The sequence below is a fragment of the Dendrobium catenatum genome, unplaced genomic scaffold (assembly GCF_001605985.2).
Source record: "Dendrobium catenatum unplaced genomic scaffold, ASM160598v2 original_scaffold_86838, whole genome shotgun sequence".
Lineage (NCBI taxonomy): Eukaryota > Viridiplantae > Streptophyta > Magnoliopsida > Asparagales > Orchidaceae > Dendrobium > Dendrobium catenatum.
The window spans coordinates 91,383-97,382 of NW_021405279.1; positions in this window are offsets into that span (position 1 = coordinate 91,383).

The following is a 6,000-nucleotide window of genomic DNA, read 5'->3' on the forward strand; positions in this document are numbered from 1 at the left end:
TCGCCTCCGAACTCGTTCAGATTTCGCACAGAATAATTTTCCCCTCATCTCATAGCATGCGATTGAACATCTTGAAGATCAATTGTGGAGGATAATTGTTTATTTTCATTAAATATCGTATCTTTACGTATAATTAATTTTTTTATAAGATTATAAAGTTGATAATCCTTGATTTTTTTTACTGCATCTAATGAAGGCGAACCTGATAATTTTGGTCGTCTCAATATGGTTAAGTTCATGAGCAACTTAGCTTAAATATCTTGAAGTGGCTCATGATGGGCTTTCTTCCACACCAAGTTTGATGAGTCTTCTTTTGGGAAATATTGTTAAATATAGTATAACAATAATCCCAATAGGAAACATATCAAGTAGAATCATTACTAATAACTTAACCAAATCATCATCCGTCTTGCTTAACATTCTGATAATTTCTTAGAATTCAGCTTCGATTGAATACCCAAATTTGATTATGTAATACCTAAATTTATAGGTTAGGAAAATTCAATAGTCAATTCTTTTAAAGTTAAATAAGTTTAATTAATATTTTTTTTATTCATAATACACTCTTAAAGAATTTAATAATTACTTAACAATAAATGACTGTTGAGTGAATTTAGTGAATTACTGTTAAGGAAACTATTAAATAAATTTAGTATGATTATTAAGTAAAGTTAATTACTTATAACTAATTCCTTACAGTTATTTCCTGAAGAGGTGTGTTCCCTTTTTGGACGTGAGTGTAGGATAATTTTTTTTTGGAAAAAATTTGAGGCAAAGCCCGTATATTGATCACCAAGAATAACAATCAACAAAAATTACAAGTATAGCAGAAAACTATACCCCCAAAATTACATAAAAAGAAGAAACAAAAGAGCTAAAGGACTCAAGAAAATACGTCTACACCTCAAGGCATCAAAGCCAAAACATCATAATAAACCAGGATCCAACAAAAAGACACCGGTTGCTACCAGAAAAAGAGCCATCACAGTGTCACATAACGCAATCCTGGTTGCCATCGGACCCTCCAAGGATGCTTTGGAGGTGTAGACCTTGCACATCATCGTCCTAACATAAATCAAAATCTCCATCTGATTAAAAACTGGGAGAAAAACAATCCCCACAGTCATCCATATGCATGTTGGAGCCAAAAACCAAAACGTTCCAGCAAGAACAGACGGGCCAAAGAAAATTTGAGCTGTAACCACAAAACGGCTCCAGAAAAACCAACTAACTCCCAGAGATAGAGAAATGCTCCAGCCAGCAAGCAAAAAAAGCCAATCACCCCAAGATTTTCACAAAATGTTGTTTGAGAATCTCATAATGTTTCCAATGCATAGATTTAGCCTTGATAGCATGAATGATAACATTTTTTAGCTCATTTGAACTCCTAACTCCAAAAAACCTTCTATTGTTCCTTTCTCTCCACAGGTAATAGATCAAAACAACCACCGTAAGATAAGAGAAGTTACGATTAAATCTGGAAAAATTGCGCAAGCTTCCCAGAAAATCATAAACTTGTAAAATGTTAGGCCTTAGATAAAAACTCCCCAAATTAGGTAGTAAAGCCACAAGAATAGAAAAAGAAAAATCACACTCAAAGAGCACATGAGAGTGAGTTTCCAGGTTACCCGAACAGAAACATCAATTGGGATCAACAGAAATACCCCTCATAATTTAAATATCATCCAATTTAAGCTTCCGCATAATAGCCATTCTGGCATAACAGGCATAACGCAGGGCAAGACCTTTATGCCAAATATACTTAGCCCAAGAAACATCATCCACAAGGGAATGAAAAAAAGCTGAGAAAGTTTTGGAAGCAGGTTTCAGAGAGCCATCCCAAGCAATAGCTGGTTGCTCACTATTGATATTGGTATTTAAAATATCATATTTGATCGTTCCAGGCAACTCAATAGGTAAATTCCAGTGGTTTTGCTCAATAAAATCCTTCACCCTTAAATGAGAGAAACTGTGAGAGTAGAAAGAGTCAGAGATCGCAGACTTGTTACACCAAGGATCCCAAAGAAACGACAGGTTGCTATCCCAGTTAACAGAGAGATTAACATCAGTAGAAAAGGAGATAGCCGTGCGACAGAATAACTTCAAGAAATTAGAAGCAGTCAAAGGGGGTGGCTTCCAAAGAGATTCAAATTTCCCCCTATACCAGGAACCAATCATAGAATCATTATTATACATCCTGAAGATAAAAGAGCATGCCATGTTATGATAAAGAGCATCAAATGAAGGCAAGCCAAGACCTCCTTTGAATTTAGGGAGAGTGATAATATTCCAAGCAATAAGGTGTATCATTTTCTCAACGGTGTTGCCAAAAAATAGGAACTTAAAACATAGTTTGGAAATAAATTTGCTACAGGCTTTAGGTATAATAGCCCCCCCAGATCCAATATGCAATGGTGTTAGCAATAGTGAATTTTAAGTATTGTACCCTACCTGCAAAGAAAAGAATTTACCTTTTCAACCTGCAAGAAGAGTAGAGATCCTACTCAGGAGGGGTTGGAAGTGAGAAAAATTGAGCCTGCAAGTAGAGATGGGAATCCCCAGATAAGTAAGAAAGTTATCCACATTAGAAATGCCCAAGCAACCTGAGACCTACTGCCCCCTATCAAAATCCCTAGGAAAAAGGATTGAGCTCTTATTAGGGTTGATGTGCAAACTAGAGGCATCCCCAAAATTGTGAAGAACATCATTAAGAGACTTAACATTATCAACAGTTGCTAAACCAAAAACCAACAAGTCATCAGCATACATGAGGTGATTGGTATTGAAGTTGTGCATATGTAAACCTCTGAAAGTAGGGTGATCTTTAGAATCCAGGCTGCAAGAAAGAGCATCCATAATGATGCAGAAAAGAAGGGGAGAAAGAGGGCATCCTTGCCTCAGACTAGAGGAGGAATTAAAAAACCCCTCTAGAACCCCTTTAAATAGATAGAGAAATGCTCATCAGCAATGCACCCATTGATGCACATGATAAAAGTATCAGGAAAACCTTTTTGCTTAAGCCTATGGATCAAAAAAGAGCGAGAGCGAGTCGAAATCTTTCTTAATGTCAAGTTTGACACAGAAGAGATTCTTAAGCCCTTTAAATTCTCTCAAGATCTCAGAAGAAAGATTGATATTATCGGTCGAGCACCTCTTGGCAATAAAACCTGATTGACTCTTATGAATGATGTAAGGAAGGATGGGTTTCATCATATTAGCAATAATCTTGGCCACAATTTTATAAAAAAATATTACATAAAGAGATAGGACGAAAATCAGAGATAGAGTTGGAATGACTACCCTTTGGGATAAGGGTAATAACAGTGGCCTTAGCCCCTCTAGGCATGTGTCCTATAGTGAAGAAATGTTTAACAGCTTTGCAAAGAAGGAAACCGTGAGATGCCAAGTTTTTTGATAAAACCCAAAATTGAAGCCATCAGGCCCAGGGGCAGAATTGGGAACCCCGGAAAACACCACCTTCTTGATTTCTTCATTAGAGATAGGAACAGTCATAGCTGCCAAAAACTGAGGGGGAATAGTATTACCCACGGGTAAATCAGAAGAGCATGCTAAAGGTGGAATAGGAGCATTGTAAAGTGACTTAAAATGTGCAATGAGAGCATTAGCCATGCTAGCATGAGACGAAAGCAAACCAGTAGGAGAATCCAATTCTTTAATCACATTTCTGTTCTTCCTCGATCTAATCTTAGCATAAAGGAAGCCAAGATTATCTTCCCCATGGGAGAGCCAATAGGCCTTGGCCCGTTGAGAGACCCAAGAGAACCAAGCCGATTGAAAGTAAGCAAGTTGGTCATTGATGTTCTTTAGGGCAGAATTCAGAACCATGTTTAAAGGGTCCAATTGAATATCAGCTATGCATTTGGCTTAATTGGACTTCAATTCAAGGATATTCTTAGAAATGAAATTAGAAGAACACCAATCCTTATTACGAATAACCTTTTTAAGGTGTCTTAAACCATCATAAAAGGTAGCAATGGGGGTAGCAGAAATCGGTCTCTCAAAAGCCAATTGGGTCTCAACCCAAAAATCATCAAGCTTAGTCCAAAACTCTTTAAACATAAACCTAGAGGCCATTTTCTTGAAATGGGAAGTATGAAGGATTATAGGAGCATGGTCAGAGCCTGAGTACGAATCCACTTTATAGTAAGAGGCCGAAAAAACATCCAAAAAAATCGGGTTCACCAACATCCTGTCAAGCTTAATATGTATAGGAGACTCCACCCTTTGATTATACCAAGTGTAATACAAGCCAACAGAAGCAAGATCTTGAGTTCCAGATTAAAAAACAAAATTGTTAAGTTCTCCCACCCTCTATGGTGTCATCGGATTGCCACCATCTTTTTTGCAATCAAATCTGAAATAATTAAAATCCCCCATGATAACCCAGGGAGAATCAATACTGGCTGAGAGATCAAGAAGATCCCCCCAAAGAGCTTTCCTATCATCCAAGCTATTAGCAGCATACACCACGGAGAGGTAAAAGGAGGGAGAAGAACCAGCATTAACAATGCCATAAATGACTTGAGAAGAGAAAAAGGTGGGAGAAAAGGACAAAAAGGAAGGGTCACATTTAACCCAAATTCCACCAGGAGTAGAGAAGGAAAAATTATCACAGCTAGCTTCATTCTCAAAGAGAGCATGAGAAAAAGCAAACCATGGGTCTCCAGCAGCAGGATTGTTGATTTTAGCTTCTAAAATACAAAAAAACTTAAGATCATAGGCAGCAATAAGATCTTTGCACAACTTAACTTTAACAGGGTTGTTAAACCCTCTAACATTCCACGCTGCCATAGTAGGAAGGGACATGGTTATTTATGGGGTTTGGCCTTCTTGGCCGATTTGGCTTTGCCTTTTTTCGGGGGAGATGAGGTATTACCAGAAGAGTTTTTTGAGGAGGAGGAGGAAGCTTTGAGTTTAGAGGTGTTGGGGGGGGGGGACTTCCTCAATTTTGGAGGAAGAAGAGAGTTCCTCCTCTCCACGGGAAGTGAATCAAAACTATTCGCAAGAAAAACTAGAGGAGGCATCAACATTTTAGGAGGTAGAGGAAAACTGGTTGAAGAGGAATCAACCTGAGGAAGGTTAAGATTTGGAAGGGAAGAATTCTTAACATGGAAGTTATCAGACTGGGTGATTGTAGTAGAAATGGGCTGATGACGAGGAGGAGAGGTGACAGCAGGAAGCTGAATTCTCTGGAGATCTGAGGAAGGACCATCGGCAGTAGCAGGAAGTGAAGGTTCAGGTGGTTTGGTAGTTTGAGGAACCTTCTCCGTGACATGAGAATGTGGTGTGGCATTCTTGGCAGCAGGTTTCCTGCTTTTGCTCCTGCCACGGTAAGCTGGTTTGGGCGGAAGAGTAGGCTTGGGAGCAGGATTCTTGGGACAGAGAGCAAAGGATGGATGAGAGATTCACGCCCTTCACACCTAATAGGCTTCCAGTCATAGACGACCTTAAGGGTAATGTCTTCTCCGTCAATTTCCATAGGAATTTCTTCCGCTAAAATTGAATTTTTGTCCACTTGAACAGAGACGAGAAAAAGTAAGCCTAGTTCTCTTAGTAGTAAGAGCATCCGCATAGAGCGGTATTCTAATAAAACTAGCTATTTTAGAAATACCCGCAGGAGTCCAGAGGGCAAGGGACAGATTAATGATTTTTATCCACAGAGGAATGGAGGTAGCTTCATCCCTCTTAGGCTGAAATTTTGGATTCCACCGCTGTAGGATGAAGGGCCTGCCAAGGAGAAACCAGGGACCACCGGACCAGACCATATCGTAATCCTCAACCGTAGTAAACTTCATGAGGAAGAAATCATCAGCTAAGGAAAGCAAAGAAAGAGACCCCTTTAGCTTCCAAGCTTTTTCCATAGACGCTAGAAGACGTTCGTAATAGGGACGAGGACCCAGGGAGTATCCCATAAGAGAGAGATTCCATAAAGACTTGGCTTCAGTAAGTTCCTGATTCACGAACGAAAGCTTTTTTTTT